Below are 25,030 nucleotides of genomic sequence, written 5' to 3' on the forward strand. Positions count from 1 at the left end.
TCATGATGGAGGTGGAAACTGATTCATCCCTACCATTTCTCGACGTTATCATAAAGAAAAACCAATTCCAATATTTGCATCACTCTGTTTATCAAAAACCCACCCATACCAACCGTTATTTGCATGCCAACTCTCATCATCCCCCTTTATAAATTATTTCAGTCATTAATACGCTTGTTTCCAGATCAATACGCCTTTGTGATGATGCAAGTATCCACTAAGCTCTGTAGTTTACAACAAGCCTTCATCCAAAACGGTTACCGCGAAAATCACATCAACAGGAGCATTAACAGACATCAATCTCCCACTAAATCTCAACCCAAAGACTTAGACTCGCATCATACGAAAGCTTTTCTTCCTGACACCAAAGGTGTCATTGACAAAATCGACAAATTTCTAAAATCAAGAGGAATAAAGACAATATTTACCCCCCAACAAAAACTTTCATCTCTTGTCCGATCAATCAGAGACAACATTCTAAACAAACACGGAGTTTATGAAATTCCTTGTGCAGACTGCGTCCGTTCCTATATAGGCCAAACAAATCATAGAATACAAAATAGGATTTATGAACATTCCATTAAGTTCGCAATTTCGACTCAATTTCAGCTCTAGGTCAACACTATCTTCATACTAGAACCATAGCCCCATCTGCTTCTATAACCCTAGAATTATCCGAGAAGCCATAGAAATTGAAAAAAGCCCAAATTGTCTCAATAAAAGAAATGACGGCACACGGTTACCTTCGACTTGGAGACCTATCATAAAGATAGGTTCGGCTTCACCCGTCAATCAAAATCCTACTGTCAGAAATGTTTGCGCTAAAACCTACGCCAATATCCACCCTGGCCCCCGGACAACCTCCACCCAAGCCACGTCACCATCAATAGTATAAATTACCCATCCTCTATTCGCAGCACCAGTAATGCATTGATTAGTGATCAGTGCAGTAGTGTCTGGGGGCTCGGGATACTGATACCTCGGAAGCCCTGAAGAAGACGTTGAAGAATATGTCGAAAGCTCGGCGCAATGATAATCGACGCGCTTCAACCCGGAATATGGTTGAGTTTAATATTAATTTTTGTAATAGTATTGATCTTAGTTCTAGGTTTAATATATATATATATATATATATATATATATATATATATACATAAATTTAAGAAAGTTGAAAACCAATTTTGATCCACCCAGAATTAAATGCCTTGACAATATATTTTAACCTTTAACATAATAAACAATTTTAATAAGAAAAATAATAATTTTGAACTTGTGAAGTTTGGCCAAGTACATATTAAAAACTATGGGGTTCAATACAGATCCCTAAGACAAGCCTGTAATAATAATAATATATAATAATAATTATGTTGAATTTCATAGTAACATGTTTGTATAATATGAAAATATACATGTTACTATAAAATTGAACAACAATATACGAAATATATTGTGGAATATAAAATTGAGATAATATTTTATCTTTTAAAGTCGTTAAACACATTGCATCGTAAGGGCTTCATGTCATGAATATGTGTACGTTTTTGCAAAATTACGGTGTATAAATTTGATACCAAATCTTGGCTTCCAATAGTCGGTAGATTAATGAGCACAGGGATATCTAATATGGTGATCGCTGGAGCAATATTTATTCCAGAATTTTATGCAAAATCTAATTCAACTCTTGTTGTAGTTGCGATATGTGAGTTTTAATTTTTTGTTAAAACGGATTTAAATATATTTTATATATTATTAACTAAATTCCTCTGTAGCAGAAATTCTGAAAAGATTTAACTTGACTGCAATGCACTAAATTGCAGGAGACTAATAGTTTTCGGCTACTTCGGAGTGACTCAAAAAACAGTGATGATAGGCTGATTCACCAATATACCTTTCTAATACTCACTTTTTATTGGTTTGCAACCAAGTCTTTGATGTTATTGTTTTGGGATAATTAGAGTTTATTAGAGATGTTGTGGATGAAGTGATTGTAAGGTTCGTATTATTAATTCAACGAATCATTCAACATGGCGGACGGAGTGAATGTGCCGTCACTTCTCTCTTAAATAGATGAGGGAACATTTGAAGATAAAACATTTAAATGTTGTAATACTAAGCCAAATAAAACGATAATATGTGTGGTGTGCGGAAAAAGTTATCATATTTCCTGTGCTATTAAAAGCAAGTTAAAATGTTCTAAAATATGTGACAAGCGTATGGTGTGTTGTGAAAAATAATCTGATGTTACTGAACCCACGAATCTATTGAAGTTAGAAAATAAAATGCTAAGGCACTTATTGGAGGAAAAAGGAGATAAGTATAAATTACTGTTAAATAATAATGAACTTTTAAAATCTAATAACTATTTGCTGCAAGAAAAAGTCGATTTATTAAAGACGGAGTTAAAAAACTATCACACCAAAGATAAAAATAAAATACCAATTAAACTTAATGACCCACAAAATAAAAACATTGAAAATAAATATAAACAACCAATTCAATTAGATATCGACAATTTTGTATACAAAACAAATAACTTGTCAACAAACACACCTAACCTACAGGTGGAAAGTGAATATCAAAATAATAAAATAGATGATATAATTAATCTCGCTTTGCCTATGAGACAGGACTCTAAATGTCCCGATGCCCAACAATATGTGCAGGATTTGAGTGATTTCACAACAATGCATTATAAGAAAAGAGAAAGAAATAGAGTTATGAAGAAGAATATTGGACAAAATGAGGAGCCTGGTGATTTTGGTGTAGAGCGTAAAGTTTGGTTATACCTTTATACTCGTAGAATTAAGCGGCTAGTATCATCTGGAAATATCCAAGAGTTCGTAAAAAATCAAGAACAATTCTCCGACGCGGATGTTATTGTAAAGGAACTGCCGACTGAAGAAAACCGTAATAAGTGTTTAATGTTTGGGATTAGCGAAAAATACAAAGATCAAATCTACTACGTGGCCCAAAGGAATCGGTTTTAAACGTTTCGACTTCAAAAAATTCCACAACTACCAACGTAACAATAAAGATTTTTGAAGGCCTTCCCAGATAAGAAAGGAATTAGTATCTCCTAACCAGGATCAAATAGAATCTTTGACAATACAGGGCACAAAAATAACATAAATAATATTGTAAGTGTGGTAGGTGATAAACTGGATACCAGTATATCTAAATCTAATATCGTTAATAAATTTTCTATTATTTTATACAACATATGTTCTGTACGCAATAAAGGTGAGGAACTGGAAGTATTTCTTAGCGAAATTGGCCAGATCTTGTGCTTTTAACTGAGCACTGGTTGTATCCTCTCGAAACACTTTGTATTAACAATTACTCCATAATATCCAAATTTTGCAGATCTGAAAGCATCCATGGAGGCACATTAATTTTAATTAATACAACGTTTCAGTATAAATTCAATTTTGTTGACTACAATATATTTAACCACCTCTGCATTGAATCTGAATTTGAATTCTCTATTACTTTCAGTAAGAAGCTTAATACTTTTCTTATTGTTTTGTACAGACCCCCTAAGTCTATTATTCAGTTATTCTTTCAAAGATTGGAATTGAAATCCACAAAATGGTTTTATTATCTTGACAGGTGACTTTAATATTGATTATCTGGATTCATCACACAGGCATGTTGTTACCATTACAAATTTACTTAATAGTTTTAATATGAGAATGCTGGTTACCGATCCAACCAGAGATAACATCATATTGGATTATATTTGTACTAATCTACATCCAGATATGGCTGTGTGCAGAGTGATTTCCTATTTTTCATCAGATCATGATCCCATTCTATATGATTTTCGCCTTAAGAATCCACCTTATACGATGGGGTAGGATTTTCAGCAAAAATAATTTTGACAGGTTAATCAAATTATGTAATCAGGAAGATTGGAATAATATTTTTTACTGCTTACTGATATAGTCTTAGACCCTAGTGAGCTAAATAAATATTACTTCTCGGTAGGTCCAGAACTCGCTGGAAAAATTAATTCTTCTTCTGATCCAATGCATTTTTTAAATGGAGTTAACATTACAAATTCCTTGTATTTTCTTCCCACTAACTCGACTGAAATAAACAATATTATATAAGGCATTAAAATCCTATGGCTGCAGGCTGGGATGATATCCCATCTAAAGTTTTATCCCTTCTTCCTGATAATGTTCTGAGAATTTTAGCGGAGGCAATTAATACATCTTTTTTAACGGGTCACTTTAGCGATTGTTTAAAATGTGCTAAGGTTATTCGTTTGTATAAAGTTGGTGACCACGATTCACCTGCTAATTATCATCCTATCTCTTTGTTACCGTCGCTTTCAAAGGTTGTAGAAAAATTGGTAAAAATCCGAATGATGACTTTCTTACAAAAAGACAATTTACTTTCTTCCTTCCAATTCGGTTTTCAAATCATTTGACATTAAATTTTTCAAAAACCAAATTAATTTCTTTTAAGAATGATCTAAACAACATTACTCTGGGCAATGAAGGCATTTGTTCTGACACTGTAAACAAATTTTTAGGTCTCTATATTGATAATAAATTTAAATTTGAGCAACACTCTGTATGTTTAAGCAAAAAGATATCATAGGGTTGCTTTGCGATCAAATCAGTTGCTCAACATTTAGATTTCAAGATTGCAAAAAGTGTTTATGTGGCCCTGATTGAATCCAATTTAAGATACGGTATTGCCTTTTGGAGTAGCTGTTCTCTTCATCATTTTAGTAGAAATTTATACTACAAAAGAGAGCGCTCAGATATTTATGCAAGGTCAAGTTTGGTACATCATGCAGACGTCTGTTCCGGAAACGTGGTATCTTGACACTTCCTTGCATGTATCTCCTTGAATTAGGGTGCTTAATGTTTAAAAAACAAAGAGGATATTCGGACAGATCCCCTTATAACACTCGTCTAAATTATGTTATTCCACTTCTAGTTCCCTGTTCTACATTAATTAAAAAATCATTTATTTACACTGGTAAGAAAGTGTTTAATCACCTACTACTCGATATAAGATCCTCAAGCAATATTTTTGTATTCCGAAGAGCAATCAAGAAGTTTTTATTATCTAAATGTTACCGTGGTATAGAGGAATTTTTTGAGGACAGTTGTGCTAATTGATATATATATATATATATATATATATATATATATATATATATATATATATATATATATATATATATATATTTAATTATGGAAATTTTATAATTAGTATTTTAATGTATCTTGTACCTTGTTTGTACTATACCATGTTCTGTTTTATAAATGTAAACTCATTTTAAAAACAATAAATTTCTCTCTCTCTCTCTCTATTACAAATCTTTGGTATATTGGGTTGCCAATTACAAACAAAAGTCAAGTTATTACAAAAAAAATTAGAAAACCAAGGATTTCTAAGTGTTTGAAACCAAGTTCAGATTTATACCTAAATCTGTCCCTTCTACAATTTTAAAGGTAAACAGACGGTGAATATAAACGATATGGAGAACCTAAAATTGTATTCCACGACATATCGATTCAGGCACCTAGGTAAGAACCTTTCGTGAATTTTATAGTGCCTCTACTATTGGCACGTGTAGTCGCTCACGTATAATCGCTCACTTATAGTCGCTCTAATGAGTCTTGTCAAGACGAAATACTTATAAGCGAATAGTAGAGACACTATACTTAAAATCAAATCTTAACTGATTAAGACAAGAAACTGTCTTCTTCTTGTTTACAGCTGACCTAAAGAGTTCATTAGTGGTACAGCCAAACCACTCTCTCAAATTACGCAACCATGACATTCTTCTACGGCCTGGATTCCGTTTTCCTTCTATTTTTCCTTGCATTATATTTTGAAGTAATGCGTATTTATGTCCACTCATCAGGGGACCCAAATATTCGAGTTTTCTTTGTTTGATCGTTGACAAAATTTCTGTGTCTTTTCCTATCATTTGCATTACTTCAAGGTTTGTGACTCATTCAAACCAACTTATCTTCAGCATTCAACGGTAGCATCACATCTTGAAACTTTCAATATTTTTTATGTTGTTCTGTTTGGGAGTTCAGGCCTCTACACCGTATAATAGCGTGTTAAATACGTAGCCCCTTAGCATTCTTAATCGTAGAGGGATGCTTATATCTCTGTTGCAGAAGAATTTCCTCATCTTTATGAAGGTATGGGAGCCAACTCTGGGGCTGTACCAAAGCTAGTAATATACATATTATCCAGAGATTTCAAAACAAAGTACTGAGAAACATTGTTGATGCTCCTTGGTATATCCGTAACAGCAACCTCCACCAGGACCTGGGTATGGAAACTGTGATCGAAATAATCAAGAGAACAGCAGCAAGTCACGAGCAGAGGCTGCATAGTCATGTGAATGTCGAGGCAATCCAGCTTCTTGACAACACTGAACTAAAGAGAAGACTCATAAGGACAAAACCATTTGAGCTAGTGTAAATGTGTAACAGTTTAGTGTAAAAAGCAGAGTATAGTGCTGTGAAATTATTACATGTTAGTTGTAGTGCATTATTTAATAGATAAAATAAGAGTAAGCCATGGGGTAAGCCTTAGATTTAATCATTTGCTGTTATTATGTTAGGTCAGAAAATTGGTCATTTGTGACCAGATAGCAGTATACAAACACCGCACAGGTGTTAATAAAAAAAAAATCTTTATGAAGGTGGCTCTGGCAAGAAACTGTCTAGAAAGATCTATATCTTTCTTTTAATTCACGAAAGGTTCTTACCTAGGTGAATTGATGATGTCATGGAATGCAATTTTAGGTTCCTCATGTCGTTTCAATTCACCGTCTGTTTGATTTGAAAATCCCAACAGGCACAGATTTGGGTATTAATCTGAATTTGGTTTCGAACACTTAGAAATCTCGGTTTTCTAAGTTTTATTTTTACTCCCAGATGGCGCATATTACGTCCGTAAAAAGTTATGTTAATATTACTTCCGATGGTAGAAAAGATTTGATTTAACGTTTAGATCTTCAACACCAGTCTCTCTGATGATTCTTGTAAAGACTAAATACGTATAAAAGAATAGTAGAGGCACTATAAGTGAAATCAAATGTTAACTGTCCTTTCTATCAAGTAATTAAATTCGACATACTATTGTGTAGTTCTATTCTAATCTGTAGTACACCAGAGTTAATAGTATATGAATTCATATCTAATCAAGTGTTATTTTTCAGTAAACCAGATAATATAAGGTGGAGCTGGATAAGCCCAGACTGGGAAACCGAAACATTTAAAATGAATTTAAATAAAACAAAGGTGATGACAAATCAAAATATCACAAAAGACTTGCATGGAAATGACATCGAAAACGGCGAAGAGTATTTATACCTAGTGTCGTATTCTCCTTTCAGACTAGAGCTCTACGACGGTTAAATTCAACATTATTTACCAAGAAAACACAGATATTACTTTCCACACTTATAATACAACTTAAAAGTGTTACAGTTGTGGTAGGTCGCAATGCGCGGGTTGGCATTACGACCGGCCAGCAAGTTGTTCTTAATTCTCCCGTTCTAAAAATAGTATGCTGTCTTATATGATGCAATAAGACCTGTTTCTAAGTACTTCAGTTAAGTCTAAGTACTAACAAATGTTATTTTTCACTTTTTTTTACTTAAACACTGTTACATTTCATACTACGTTTTATCATTTTTTCTTAATCAGTATACAGTTTAACATTGTTCTTATGAATAATTAGTCGTTTATTATTTTTATTTATAATACTGTTAGGTGCTTTATCTTCGATAACTCTATATGGACCTAAAAACATAGGATTTAGTTTTGACGCAGACTCATTCGTAACCAATACCTTGTCTCCTGGTTTATATATTATTGTGCCTATATTGACAAAAAAGTACTAAGGCGAATCTATGAAGCATTGAATGGCAATGGAGTGTGGAAAAGACGATACACCTTTGAACTTTATAGAATATACCAGAAACCAAATATCGTAAAACATATTAAGATAGGACGTCTGAAGTGGATAGGACATGTAATGCGGATAAAACAAAATGACCCAGCTAGAAAAACGCTCCTTGATAGATCTATTAATCAGAGAAAAAGAGGACGATCCAGAATGAGGTTCCTTGATAACATCAATGAAGTGTTGAGGAAATATGGGAATACGTGCTTGGCGGAGAAAGGTGCTGGATATGTATGACTGAAGAAAAATTTTTGAGGATTCTAGGACCCACGCAGGATTGTAAAGCAAGAATTATGATGATGATGCCTATATTAACATCATATTCTCTCTTTCTAACTTGTTTTGATCTACTTTTGAGCTACTTGTAGTCTGTATCTCAGCTCTAAAGGGTAATCGTCAACATTATATAGTGGTTCCATCTTGTTCCGTAGATTTGCTGGCAGTTTACAGGTTTTCCGAATACAAATTCGAACGGTATGTAACCTGTTGCTAAATATACCGAAATGTTGTATGCAATGCAATAATATTGTATCCACGTGCTCCAACTTGTCGGGAATTTTGACAGTTGTATTCTGAGGTAGGCATTCAAATGCTTATGAGTGGCTCTATTTGCAGCAATGCGCATGTTTCCTTAAATATTCTTGCCATAAACTGTGTGCCCTAGTCTGCTGCCATTGTTATTTACCGTAAATGGGCCTACTTATTTATTATAAATATCATGTCAATGATATTTATATTAAATAAGTTTAGTTCTCCTCAGTTTTTCATTGTCTAGCTAGATTCTGGCTAGATGTCGTCTAAATCCATTAATAAAGGTTTACTATAACCATTTCAAATTTGTTTCTATTTTCTGCTTTTTCTAAAAGCGTCTGTGTATATAACTCGGTCCAGTCGCGAATGTTTTTCAGCCAGAATATTTGTCGTCTACCAGGAACTGCTTTTCCTTCGATTTTACTCTTTATAATCAGCTGAAACTCACTCATATTTATCATTTTTAAGGATATACCTCAAATATAATGTCTTTCTTCTTTTAATGGTGGTCAAAAGTTCTCTGTCTCTTCCCATTCTGTGCAACACCATTCAGCTTCGGCACTATAAAGAAGAATATAGTGGATATAACATTTTACCATCTGATATCAGATTTCCACGATAAAGGGGAACGGGAAACAAAAAATGAAGGGTAGTGATAGATTACAGACAATTAAACAACAAAATAGAAAACGACAGATTTCTACTACCATGCATAGAAGAAATCAAAGACGCTTTATCTGGAGCAAAATACTTTTCATATTTAGATTTGTATCAAGGATATTACCAAATAAAACTAGATTCAGACTACAGACCCTACGCGATATTTTCAGCGGATAGAGGCCAATATCAAATGACATAACTTCCTATGGAACTGAAGAAAAGCCCGAGATCTTTCTCACGAGCAATGACAATGGCAATTTCAGGCTTAAATTTTGAAAACATGTTCACATATCTTGACAACTTGGCAATAATTTACATCATAACCAAAACTAGTAAAGGTACTAGAAAGACTGAGTAAGGTCAACTTAAAATCAAATCCCAATAAATGTGAGTTTGTGAAAAAAGAACTCTTATACTTAGTATATAAGATCTCAAATAAAGGGAAAACACCAGATCCAGAACAAATAATAGCATTGGAACAGTATCCGATACAATAGAATGCAAAAAAGCAAAGCGATTTGTAGCATTTGCAAATTATTTGCATTTCGCGGAGATAGATAGCCGTACCGCTTAATAGATTATCTAGGAAATCTGTAAAGTTTGAATGTCAAGAAGAATTTAATAAGCTCAAGAAATCTTTAACAAATCCCCCATGATAAAATTTCCAGATATATCACAATAAAATAAAATTCTAAGGATGGATGCTTCAGGAATAACATTGGGAACAACGTTTTTAAATAGTAATAACAAACCCGCAGCATAGGCTAATAGTACACTCAACAAAGCGAAATTAAATTATCCTACAATAGAAAAGAAGCTATTGGCGATAGTATGGAGTATTTTCAGATGGAGAGATTATTTACTACAAAAAGAATTTATTATTCTGACAGACCATTGCTCATTAGTATTCCTTTTTGGAATGACAAACCGTTCTAGCAGATTAACCAAATTAGACTAAAACTGGAAGAAGATAACTTCACAATTAGATAACAATTAGATACGTGAAAGGAGCTGAAAACATTATGGCAGATGCCTTATCATGGATTGAAATCATATCAGACAAACTAAAACGAATAAACAGAGACACAGACAGAAGCACAATAATGTCATTAAGAGCACAAGCTAAAAGACAGAAAGAGATACAGGATTCGAAGGACGAAAGGACCAATCAACTGGAAGTTGTCGAACTGTTAAAATTTTCGAAAAATACTATAGAAGTGAGATTAATAGATAGTAATGAATACGGGGAAATGAACTTACTTAAGAGTCTGCTAATGTACATACAGAAAACAATATAGTATATAGTGAAGATGATAATATTATTTATTTGATTCGAGAATCTCGATCAACGTCAACATTACAATCGTCGTTGAGAGACTCGAAATATCAAGAGCCCAGATCAGCGTCTGCACTGCGAGTGTCTCTGGGAGACTTAGTAAAAATGTGCGCGCAGAAAAATATAACGGAAATAATAATAATGATAAATCATCAGAATAGGCCAATTCTTAATAAAATACGAAAAAATCCTAAAATTTTTAAAGAAAAAGGGATACAAGTTTGTATATATAGCCAATAGTACAAAACAGAGAAAAGTGGAGAAATCACGGAGAGGCATTTATCCAGGAGTGGATAAAAACAGGCTGAAAAAAAAGAAGATGTATCTTCCTGTCGGATATAATTTAAATATGAAGTAGATGTGCTGAATCTTGCACAGAATACCTTGGTACAACATTTTATCGAAAGATGTGAATTATAATTTTTTAGAAATTTCCACTCTTCGTTCCATGTATCCGATCTCATATGTTTCTAAATCATATACAATTTCATATATTCCTAAATCTTAAGAACTTTAAAATTATTTTAGATGCTATTGTATATTTAGATACTTACTTGATTATTTGGTTGTTCCGGTTTTACTGATAATTGACTTCGAAGTTCTTCATTTGTTTTTAACTGTGCGTTGCGATTTAATACCTATAACAATATTTTTTATGGGTCAGCAAACTGGTGAGTTTTATGCGTAAAGAAAATGACATTAAAAAAGCTTTAATGTTTTTTTAGAATTTTTTAAAGTAATTAAATTAAATTATCGAATGTCATTTAAATATCTTACAAAAGATTAATCGATATTGAATATATCTGTACAGACTGCTTGACGGTAAATGGTCACTTATTCGTGGCCTCAATAAATAAATAGCGGATTGAAAGACATAGCAACATAAATAGTTACTTTATTACTACAGAGTTTTTCTTTTGAGGACATCCGAACTTCAAAGCTAAGAAATCGAATTTTTGTCGTTTCAGTAACCTTTGAGGTTATCAAAATAACGGTTTCCATTTAAGCCAAGAATAGCGCGCGTTCTCTTTGAACTAAGTATAATAAATTCACTCGTTTAATTTTCTTATTACATTCCCTCATAAGTAATGAGGGAGTATAAGAAATATAGAAAACTTAATAGAATTGACATTGCTTGAAAATTTCAATGCAAGAAATATAATAAAAGATAATAATAAAATAGAAAAATACGGGTAATCTATGGCAAATGACAATCAAAATATGTGAACTTGTATCAATATGTGAACAAAATGAACTAAAGATATTAAATGACCACGTTCCTATAAGGAAATACGTAAGTTCATGAAAAACTTATATGAGAATACAGAAATGTATCATTTTTTACTTCGTTGAAACATAATAAACTCTCATAGACTTACAGTATGTAAAGATCCGTAGAAGTAAAACTTGCAATAATTATCACTATTTACAGTAAACCAAAATTAACCATAAAAGAAAAGCCTCCCATCCCCGGGGAAACCATGTGCAAACCCAAAGCATTCCTATCTCCACCCTTTCCTCCTCCACTTCCAAACCAACTCGCCAACACGCACTAGCCAAGCGTGGCATTTTAATGACTTAAAACCCCAAAAGTTATTTTCCATGAAAGACGAAACTACTGAACGGCCCTTAGTCTCCGGCGGCTCCAAAAACCCCAAGGTAGCGGTTGGAACAGGTTTGGAGCAGAGGGTGCTAAGAATTCCCGGAAAAAGTCAGGCTACTACAAAGAGCGACAAATGCATATTACTTCATACAATGTTAGAACTCTTATATCAGACCAGAAGATGATGGAACTGGAGAAAGAGCTGAAAAATATAAAATGGGTCATCATCGACCTCGGTGAAATAAGACGAAGAAGAGAAACCCAAATTACTCTTAAATCAGGACACGTATTTCATTTTATAGTTGAAGAAGACCCTTCAAATGGTGGAGTAGGATTCATTATACATAGAAACCACACAAAATATAGTTGAAATTATCAGAATAAGCCCCAGGATTTTATATTTCATCTTTAAATCAAATGCAAGATATAACCTTAAGGTAATCCAGACATATGCTCCAACGATTACCCACTCGAATGAAGAAATTGAAAAATTTTATGAGGACCCAGAAACAGCTTTAATATTACACAATAATTATGGGCGATTTTAATGCGAAAATGGGATTTAAACAAAATGATGCAGAAGTAGCAATTGGTAAGTATGGCTATGGCGAAAGAAGTGTAGGAGGGCAAAGATTGCTAAACTTGTTGCACCAGGAAAATTTATTCATAACGAACTCTTTTTTCGATAAAAAGCCTTTAGCGTAAATGCATATGGTTCAGCCCAGATGGCAGTGTCAAAAGTGAAATAGATTATGTCATAACAAACAGAAAAGAAATAATCAAGTACTTAACAAATTTTCAATAGGAAAGCTAAGATACTAATAAATGTCAAATTGGAAAGAACAAAGATGTTCCTAAAAAGAAGAAAAAATTAATGGATTCCTCCAGAAAACAATGACTTGTATGAAGATACACTAACCAGACATATACAAGACTTGCAAGATGAAATAGAAGATGTAGATCAAGCAAATGACGACATAATGAAGGCTCTAAAAGAAACGAAAAAGTGCTGCTCGTCCGTTCTGATCCATAAAGAAAAACTAAGCCAAAATACCAAAAAGCTAATATGTAAAAGAAGACAGCTGACGGAAAAATACGGCTCCAACTACACAACAATGAAGAAATTAAATAAAGATATCCACCGGTCAATCCGAAAAGACGTAAGAGAAAACAATACAAGAGAAATAACTAAAATAATTCAAGAAAACAAAACTTTAAAAGTTTTGAGGCGAAATACAAACAACATAGGCAACAAAAATATGTAAAAAACATTACTACTGATAGAACTAAAATCCATATTCCTTGAGGTTGTCGAATCCTTTTATGGCGAAATGTATGAGAGCACCGACGAAAGGCAAGATCAGCCCCTACCCAAAATCACAAACCAGGGATCAGAATTAATGCCAGAAGTGGAAATAAAATTCATTATTACACAATTCATTATTCACATTTTTTTATTACACAAGCAAGGAGACATAACAGATTTAAAAAACTACCGTCCTATCAGTTTGATTTAACACATATATAAACATTTCACAAAAATTATCAAAAAAAGACTGGATGCTAAATTAGACTTCTATCAGGCTAGAGAACAAGCTGGATTTAGATCGGGATACAGCACTAACGACCACTTACTATTGGTAAAGAACCTGATAGAGAAATCTGCAGAATACAACAAACCATTGGCACTGATATTTGTCGGCTACGAGAAAGCATTCAACGCCATAAGCCATCAGAAAATGTTAAAAGCATTGACAGAATGCCGAATCGACCATCGTTACACTAACATAATCAAATATATCTACCAAAATGGCACAGCTAGCGTAAGATTATCTGTACAAGAAACAAATAAATTCTGTATACTGCGAGAAGTACGGCAAGGAGACACCGTCTCTCCAAAGCTATTCACGACGCTTTTAGAATATACTTATAAGAAGGCACATCTAAATGAGCATGGTAGCAACATAAATGGAGAGAGAAGCTTAACCATTTGAGATTTTCAGATGACATCGTCCTTATAACCGATTGTATGGATGATGCAATAATAATTTTAAAATTATATTTAAAATGAAAAATTATATCACGCTTCCTTGTAGGTCATACTAAAGATTAATATGAACAAGACGCAAATAATGACTAATCTGGTGCTAAATCGAAATATTGCTGTTGATAGAAGGGATATTGTGCAGACTACATCGTATAAGTATTCGGTGAAATTCGGTTGGGCAGAGATAACCAGACATGTGAGCTCCCACGTCGCATAGGATTAGCCTGGGCAGCGTATGGTAGATTAAACTATGTATTTAAATCGGATCTCCCAATATGCCTCAAAAGGAAAATCTTTGAACAAGGTGTGTTACCTGTACTCACATATGGAGCGGAAACACTAACACTCACAAAAAAGGTAGTTAATAAAATTCGCGTGACTCAGATGGCTATGGAGCGCCAGATGTTGGGTGTCTCTCTGAGAGACCGAATCCGAAATACGTCGTAGACCAAAAACAACAGACGCCATCGAAAAAATCGTGTCGTTAACATGGAATTGAGCAGGACACGTCGCCAGATTATCAGACAACTTATGGACAAAACGTATTTTAGAGTGGAGACCAAGACAAGAAGCAATACGGAACAGAGGACGCTCACCAACTAGATGGACTGATGACCTGAAGCATGTTAGCAATAACTGTATGCAAGCCTTACAAGACAGAGACAGATGGAAAGAGCTTAGGAAGACCTATGTCCAGCAGTGGACGCATATAGGTTGATGATAATGAATATAAACAGAGCAATGGAAAACATATTTAAAAGAACTCATACCGTTTAGTAAAAAATACATATACCAAATCTACCTGTTTATTAAGATTGAGAACAAAAGATGAAAGGAAATAAATGCAGTATTCTAAAGAACGATAGGGTGTAGGAACCTGGAGGAATACATGGAGAATTAATAAAATATGCAGGTGACAAACTTGCAGTCACAAACAACTGCCTGGCGGGAGGCTGACATCATGAACTGACTGTCTCAAAGAAATATATAATTCAATGACAATATGTTGAAAGTAGAAATAATAAATCTTGCAAGAAGACATATACCTACCTATCCGAGTACAAGAAATATGTTGTCGACGAAATGAGTCGTGAAAAGAACATAATATATGTCCTGCGTCTCCTCCTTATTATTATGAGCTGAACGCTATCTAACGTATATGGGCTCAAATAAAAATAGTAGCGACGGGAAACCTAACTTTTAAAACGGATGATGTGAAAGGTCTGCTAGCTACAGCTATAGTAAACATCACTCCAGATTCATGGAAAAATTTCATACATCGTTATGAATCATGAATCTTACCATAGCGGATAATTAGAGCCGTCACCAACAACTGTCTGGCAGGAAGCTGACATCATGAACTAGCTGTCTCAAAAAAATATATAATTCGATGACAATATGTTTAAAGTAGAAATTTTAAATCTTGCAAGAAGACATATACCCGGGTACAAGAAATACGTTGTCGACGAAATGACTCGTGAAAAGAATATAATAATTGTCCTGTGCCTCCTCCTTATTATTGTGAGCTAAACGCTATCGAACCTATATGGGCTCAAGCTCAAATAAAATTCAAGTAGCGACGGAAAACTTAACTTTTAAAATGGATGATGTGAAAGGTCTGCTAGCTACTGCTATAGTAAAAGTGACTCCAGACTCATGGAAAAATTGCATACACATACTAGAAAAGAAAAAAGAAGAGTGTAGGATCTAGATACTAGAGTGCATGTTACCATTGAACCTTAAGTTATCAATATGACTAATAGTGATTGCAATAGTTCATCATCAGACAAGTTTTCTTCAGAGGATAGTTAATATGTTGGCCTTTTGTGGATATCGAACTACTTTGCCGGTATTGCCTCCTATCTTGATATCTATCTAATTAGCCTTCTTCGGTCTATCTTTGGACATAGGCCACCAAAATCCTTTTCCATTCTTCTCTGTCTGTCGCTGTAGTCATCCACCTAAAGCCCACGTGCTTCTTGATATCTGCCCATCTCATTTGGGGCCTTCCTCTGCTTCGTTTATATTCCCACGGTCTCCAACTTATAAGAATTTTGTTCCATCGGTCTTCTTTTTGTCATATATTGTGTCCGGCAAATCTCCATTTCAATTTTGCAACTTCTTGTCTAACATTCCTCACTTTTGTTTTCTCTCTTATCCACTCGTTTCTCTTTTTATCCATTAGTCTTATGTGCAACATTTGTCTTTCCATTGCCTCCTATGATAGGTAAATTAATTTTATTTCCATGCATGTCAAATTAAAATATTTAAGTCTTCTATACCTTCTACATACTTTTAAATACATACAAATTTTAAAAGATAAATAAGCTTCACGTAATTATGTTTCAAATATATACTAAAACATAAATTTGGTAATAATACTTTCTTTAGTGCATATGAATTTTTAAAATGCACTTAACAACGTAAACTATACTCTACTGAGTACGCACTGAACCTCCAGACTGAGTGATATATTTATCTCTCTCTAACTTGTGGTTTCGATTACCTACTTTTTTTTCTACTGAACAGCGCAGCGTTGTCATGTTTTATAAGATAAATGAATATATGTGAATTATTAATATAGAAGTTAATATCTACATTCACATCCTGGCAACAGTGTTTTCGTCAAAGCTCAATCAGGTATCATTTATCAGAATTTAGTTCCTAGAATATTGAAATAGATAGCTTTTAAAAATAATAATTTAGGTTGTAATTTTCAAAAACTCTTTTCCATAACAATAACAATCTTTAACGAAGATTAAATGCTTACTTATCTTATGTTTACGGTTTTGTCTATTGATAATATAGTATTTAAATTACATCGGTTAATTTTAGTAGTTTGTATAAAACAATTTATTACCGGCCCACTATGTGTGCAAATATTTTAAATTAAGAAAAAACATACCTGCAAATTTTCTGGTTTTTCAACCATATCTTCACTCATTTTCTCTTGCTCTCCCAATATGTTTGATTCATCAGGCGGCCCTTCAATTATATCTGGATTCATAACACCCTGATGAAGAATATGTTCAGATTGAGAGTCCCTTAATTCAGAATTTTGGTTATTGGTTGAACCAAGAATAGATGAGTCTTCATTTTGTCGAGTATTTTGTTCACGAAGCTAATGATATAAAATAAATTTTAAATTTCAATACTAGCTGACAAACGAAAAACATTACTTTTTATCTATTCGACACGTATCAGAACCCGAAGTGAAAGACAGTATAAACTATTCCTTAAATAGCCTACTAGATGAACTTATGAAAGCTATGGAATACATAATAACAAACTATCAATAAGGGTTATTCCTTGTTTTTTACATGATACACAACTAATAATATATACAGAATACCAAATTCAAGCAAAACTAAAAATCCAACGGCTTAGAATAAGATCGATAAGTCAGCAAGATTAGACCTTCTTTATTTCAATATTATCATGGGTGAAATAATAAAGGAATTACAAGGAATAAATACAAAAAAACGTAAACAAAAATATTAACATTAAGACTAAATCAATAATCAATTTTACTGAAGATCTATTATAATATTAAATACACCGGAACCGTCAAAAATTAAAAACTTAGAAAAACAAAAATGAAGAAAACAATACTACACAATGGCTAGAAAGAGTGGTACATACTGAAATAAACATGTAACACCGGTCCGATAAGTACCTAACCTCACCGCCGGATGACAGCACCATCGCAAGAGAAATTTATTATCCTGTAGTTCATTCCCGTATTCAGCTAATGTCAAAATTTCAACCGAATCGGACACATAGTTTTCTTTTGACAGCATGTGGGAACAGGCGTGTCCGCGGATTTTAGAAAAATGGAAAAAGGGCTATCGGTCGGTGATTCGATTCTTGTTTTTGAAAGGGAAATCGCACAGCGAAATCGAAGAGCTCTTGAATTCCATGTACGGTGACTCTTCTCGTTTGATGGGACCGTTAAAAATTGATTTAACCTCAATTAGGTACCTCAAGGTACCCCAAAAATGGTTACCTCGGAGGATAACGTGACCAAAATCTACAATCTCATATTGGCAGACTTCCAATTGAAGGCGCTTGAGATAGCTGAGATAGTAGGCATCTTAAAAGATTACGTGTACGTATTATATCCTCTATAAAAATTTGGGCATGAGAAAGCTGTTGGCCAGATTTGCCGCGTTTGCTTACTGCGGACGAGCACAACCATAAGGCTTTTTCAAAGCAGTGTTTAACGCTGTTTAAGTACAAACCGAAGGAGTTTTTGCGTTATTTTGACTGAAATATTGATCCACTAGTACACACCAAAAACAAAGGAACAGTGGAAATAGTGGACTTTACCTGGCGAACGTGCTCCGAAAAAGGTGAAAACCACCAAAGGTGATAGCCAGCGTTTTCTGTTATTCATAAGGTGTTATCTACATCTACTACATGAATAAAGGCAAAACGATCAAAGGGCTCTACGATGTAGAATTATTGGGCCGATTTAAAGAAGAAACAAAGGCTTTTCTACCATAACAACGCACCGGTTCACACCTTCGATGTCACCATGGCCAAATCCTTCGAATTGAGCTACGAATTGCTGGCACATCCACCGGATTCTCCAGATTTTACCCTGTGTGATTTCTTTTTGTTTCCAAATTTAAAAGTCACTCGTCAGATAGAAATTTGAGTCGAATAAGAAGGTCATCGCCACCACGGAAATCTACTTTGCAGACCTCCAGAAAACGTATTTTTCAGACGGGTTATAGAATTTGGAGCGTCGCTGGGTTCGAGCTAAAAGGAGAAGTGTATCTAGCTATCAAATTTTTGTTTTTTATTGGAAGGCTAAGTATTTATTCTTCGTAGAGGAGTTCTTAATGAAATGATTCAGGTTAAGGTTTCTAAAGAGATTTTTATACAGAAAATAAAATGTCAGAAGACAACTTGTCCGATTTAAAACCCCCGGAATTAGTAAGAAAGTAAGTCCAAAAGAATCGGAAAAAACGATAATATCCAAAAATAAACTAGAAAAAACAAACTATCAATTTAAACAAATATTAGATGAATATATACCAGATGGAAACAAAAGACAAATTACTACTTCTGGAAAATTACATAAATAAATATAGACATAATTTCACATTTAAATATCTTAGAGTAAAACTTAACCTAAAAATAAAACCTAAAGGAAAAGAGGGAGCCAAAAATTCACAACTTCTTCTACCTGCATATTTTTGTACATTCTTATATTTAGGAAAGTTTTGTTCTATTCTATGTTAATTTGTTATTTGTGCTTTCAACATCTTATATACTTTGTCAAAGATCTTGCTTTTGCTTTTATTTGTCTTATGTCATTTAGTATCTTGTACATAATTAAGTACCTTCCACAAGGAAACTAAATTCCTGTAGTGGGCTGTAAACCATGTATCACAAAAAATCCATTTAAAAATTCCTTTATAAAAGGTATATATTAAAACCCTATCGGGCTACGTCACAGTTCGTCTTCGGAATTAATATTCCATCATCAGTGTTGTTCTGAAGCTATTTTCTTTTGGCATGTTTAAGTAATTACTATTTAAATGGGAATAAGCCACAATTAAAGGTTAAATTATTTTATTGACGTTTCAATTTCCACTTCGGAAATCGTCCTCAAAATAGAAACATTAGTAAATTAAACAAATTTTGTTTTTTTTTAAACGCAACGTAAGACTCCACTGGAAGTTGCTGGTCCTGAGACAAAGTGTCTACGAGGACATGTTGCTATCAACTATGGCCTAGTCGTAATCGATTAACTACACTCTGTTCATGGCAATTTTTTGTAAAATGGTTTAGACCTTATAACTGTGTCTTTAATTTGTCATAGTTTAGACGTTGATGTTTGCCATTCGTTGTGCCAAGCTTCCAAATTGTTTGCCTTGATAGAAAGTTTTAAATCTTTTGGTCTGCACTTTAATAATATTTCCGAGCCCACACTAGTTTCCGAGCTCACACTAGACACTGCACTACGCGCACTTAAGTCTGCGTCTTCATTTCAGGGAATACCCACATGGAAAGGAATCGATATGAAGTCTACTGTTCTATCTTTTTCTTGGCATATGTAAAGTTCTGATTTGATCATTTGTTCAACTGGATGTTTAGAATACACTCGTTGAATTAAAGAAATTGAACTCAGATAATCAGAAAGAACCACCAATTTAACGATATTGGTACCACTAATAAATTTAATTGCTCGATAAAGAGCGAATAATTCAGATAGTTAAAACAGGTGTTTACTGGAATTAATCACAAAAGCAGCACCAACTCCATTGCTAGATTTTGAAGCATCTGTAAATATTTTAGAGAAATTTTCATAAGATTGGAGTATACTTGACCAAATAGTTTTTATTATTAAGGGACGTATTTCCGAATTATTGTATTTGCTTAAATATACATTACATTGTGGAATATTGATTGACCAAGAGTATGAGGATCGGCGATGTTTGGATTGGACATATCGTGAAAATCAAATTTTAATTTCTTATAATATGTTCTAATTAATTCATAGTTTTCTTAGTTTATCATTAGAATTAAAAAATTCGATATATTTGTCTGTGAAGGTGTTACTGTAAATAGGTTTTTCTGAATTACAGTATAACGAGGATGAATATGTTAGTGTGAGTTGCATTCGCCTGTAGTAAAGGGATGGCTCACCAAGTTCAGCGAATATTATGCTCTCAATAGGTACACTTCTTAATGCTCGTAGTACAATTCTTTGAAGTAAAATTGTATCTACAGATTTTAAAATAGATTTTTTGGCATATGAATAAGCGATGCATCCATAATCCAGTTTAGACATGATTAACAATTTGTATACTAATAATATTGTATTTTGGTCGGAACCCTATTTTCTGTTTAATAATGTTTTTAAAATATTTATTCTCTTATGGCAATTTAATTGTAATTGTTTTATATATCCTCGCCATATTAGTTTGTTGTCCAAATGTAGTAGATCCTCATTAAATTTTTAGAAATTTAATGAGGATCCACTGTTATTGGTTTTCCGTATAACGTAAGATTTGGCGTGGTATTTATATTTGTTGCTTTGGCAAAGACCATAACTCTTGTTTTTGTAGTAAAAAATTCAAAGCTAGTGTTCTTAGACCATGTTTCCAGTTTATCTATAAAGCTTTGTAAATATTTTGTCATAGTATCTATATTTTTTCCCTTTGTAAATACTACTAAATCGTCAGAATAAATCCGTGCTTTTAAAGGTTTTTCTATGTGTTTTTTAATGTCATTAATCGTTATTAGGAAGGGTATTGGGCTAATAACAGACCCTTGTGGTACTCCATTTGTTAAGCAGTGAATTTTCGAGTAAGAATTTAAAAATCTTACCCGAAAAATCCTGTTGGTTAAAAAATTGTTGATGAACGATAAACAGAATTAGAATGCTGTGTTTCCTGGCAGTATTAAAGGCATTTTTAAGTCAAAAAATATCGCGATACATTTTCTAATAGTTGCAAATGATTCCATAATATGACTTTTGCTCACTAATCAGTAATCGATTTTTTTTTCAATGTCCACATTAATCTACTGTTAACTATTTTTTCGATAAGTTTGCACATGGAACAAGTAATTGAGATTGGCCTGTATGATTCCATACTATATCGTAATTTACTGTCTTGTAAAAGAGGTAGGACATAGAAATTAGTCCATATTGAAGGAAAACACTGTTGCATCCTTATGAAATTAAATATATCAAGTAAATGATGTTTGACTGATTCCGGAAGATGTTTTAGAAATATGGTTGGGATATCACCGGGTCCAGGACAAGAATCTTTAAGACTTGAAATTGCTAAATTAAATTCTTGAAATGTAATGCCACTACGAATTGCTATATTAGGATGTTCATTAATAGGAAGAGTATAGTTTTCAGATGATGAATGTGAAGAATCTACACGGGGATTTTTGTCGGTTGAGAGTCTTTTGTAAAAATCGGCTAGAACGTTTGCAATTTGATTATCTGTGGATATTATTTTTATTTTGTACTTTTAGGTATTTGATAAAAGTCTTTTGCGTGGTACCACATTTTTTTCTAATTTTTTGTCAGACTTCCTTGGAGCTAGTTGTAGTATTTATTTCTGATACAAACTTCTGCCCTGAATTAATTATTAATTCTTTAATAGAGATTTACTGTTTTTTATGACCACTTCGCATTCTTTAGACCACCGCGGTACCGGTGTACGTCCCTGTATTTTTTTTATTTTACCAATGTGTAATACAGCACTTTCTTAAATTTAGTAATTTAATGGTTTCGTCAATATCATTGTTATTTGGGCCCTGGGTGTGTGACTATCAATATATTTATACAAAAATGAATTCCAATCTCCGTTGTTAGTTTTCCATTTTGGAGTAAATTCTTGATGTTTCTGCATATGGTTGAGATTCGTAGTAACTATGGGAAAGTGATCCCATATGTATAATATAATACTTTTCAGTCTAGACTTATGGTTAAGTTGGGATAATATAAAGAACTGATGATTCACCTATCGATACATTAAATGTAGTAGAGTTGCCATCTTTTAAAAAGTTTAGATGCAAATCTGTAATAATGTTCTCTAATAAAAGCCCCTTAAATTTGTAATTTATGAGCCCCAAATTGTATTATGACTATTCAGGTCGCCTAAAATTATGCTTGGTGTAGATATCTGATTAAGAAGTTTTTAAAGGTCTTCGTAATTAACTTGTATATTAGGAGGAAAGTAAATATTACAGATGTAGAATTTTCTATGTGGTTCTAAACTTTTTACAGCAATAGCTTCGAGATCTATTCTGAGTGAAAAGGCTTTATGGTCTATTGAATTTTTGACCAAGATTGCCACTTCTCCCCTAGCGCGGTTGGTGTTTGTTCTATGTGTACGAAAACAGTTAAATTGTTTTGGTGAGTATATATTGTAAGTGAGTAATATTAGTTTCTTGTAGGGATATTATTTCTGTGCAGTGTTCTGATTGAATTATTTGTAACATAGATAAGCGATGGAATAGTCCATCAATATTCAACTGTAGTGTAGAGTTACCTAGGTAGTGTTTATTTATTTTTCTGTCGGCTGAAACGATGTTTTGTAGTTTTGTCGGATATGTATGAATAAGATATGGTTAACAGATTTATTAGGACAAGAAAATCGGATAGATATTCCTTGGCAATTTTTATAGGTGATTGATTAACTGCCTTGGGTATTTTTAATTAGCATTATTGAGTTGATCATAGTTTAATAGAAATGATGTGAAGTTTTCATTCATGAATAATTTAAGAGACTCCGAGGTTGGTGTTGTGCGTTTGGATTTTTTTGGTTTTTGGGTTTTTATTTTGTGAGATATTGGTGGAGGAATAAATAATTTAGTATTTTTACTGAGATTTCCGATTGGGGGAGATAATGTTTCCTCAATGGTTCTTTTCAGGTATGAACAGGGTGATTATTTGTGGATTTTTTTCTTCCGACGGTTTTTCAGTTAAAGTTTTAGTGTAAATATTCTCGTCGGCTATTGTAGTTCTTTTCATTTCAGTAGAAGGTTGTAAAATTTCGGGAGTAAAAGAAAATGAAGATGGTTTTGGAGTATGTGTAATATTTGGATTACCTACTCCAACTTGATGTAATTGGCTATTAATATCGTTAGAAGACTGTGACTATTTGAACCTGAGTGGTTGATGGTAGACTGTTGACGTTAGGACAATTATTTGAAATACCGCATAATTACTTACAAGTATATCATGTCAGATTATTTTAAGATATGAAAATTCTGTAGGTGGTGTTTTCACAATTTATTTCAATAGAATCTGGGATAGTGATATTATGCGGGCTGACAAATACATGTCTCCTGAATCTCAATATCTGGTAATACTCTGGTAGTGTAGCACCGATTTTTAAGAACGTTATAGGGGAAACGAGATTTAAGCCCATTTCTTTTAATTCTCGGATAAATACATCATGTGGGATTGTTGGGTGGACGTTGGATAATACCAGTCTTTCTGCTAGCATTATAAGTCTTCTAGCTCATACGATTTCCCTTGCACTTCGATAGAAGCACATTTCTCCATATTCATCTACGGTGAGTTCATTATTTAAATACATACATAATCTGTTATTGGATAAACGAGAAGAAAATAAAATATTTTTTGGAATAATTAAACTGCCTAGAGGGATCAAATAATCCTAAAGAGGGGCGTTATTTATAGAACTAAAAATAATCGCTTGATCTTTAGTAGAAAACTTCTGCAGTGATGCTGCTAAGGAATAAGATATGCTCATTGAAGAGACGTTTTGTATAGGGACATCCGACGACATACCAATTAAATATTTTTCACAGTAGCAGAAAAATAGTACCTCTCTGTCCCAGCAAAAAAACAATACCGGTTGTTGTTTATTATTGATACTAAAATGAAATTACTTACGATCGATGAACCATTCAACAAATCCAGTTAAGAATGCGATTTTAAGTTTAACTAATAAGAAATATTTAAACTCACAGTCCTAAGTAATATTGGTCCACTTTAATTGTAGTTTACTAAAAACACAAAAATATCAAGAGCCGACACAAACGTACTGTTTACAACTTTTGTCAATGCCGTACTCCCTCTAATTAGAATTGAACAAATACATTTCTAACATATACGTAACTTATTTAATATCTAATAAATTAACAAAACAAATGAAACATGCAGGTATTTTAGAGAAAAAACTAAAGGAGAGCCTAATAGAAATAAATAATAAAGACAATAATATAGAGCCTACAAATAAATAATATAGACAATTTGGAACTAAACGTCGCTTCATCAAAAATATTAAAATAAAATGATGTAATTAGAATTAGCTAGATAAATAGAGGTAGAAATATAATTGTGATACAATATGTAACTAAGAATTTATGTACTTAATTTTAATTTAATTTT

Source organism: Diabrotica undecimpunctata, chromosome 2, assembly GCF_040954645.1.
Source record: "Diabrotica undecimpunctata isolate CICGRU chromosome 2, icDiaUnde3, whole genome shotgun sequence".
NCBI classification, from domain to species: Eukaryota; Metazoa; Arthropoda; class Insecta; order Coleoptera; family Chrysomelidae; genus Diabrotica; species Diabrotica undecimpunctata.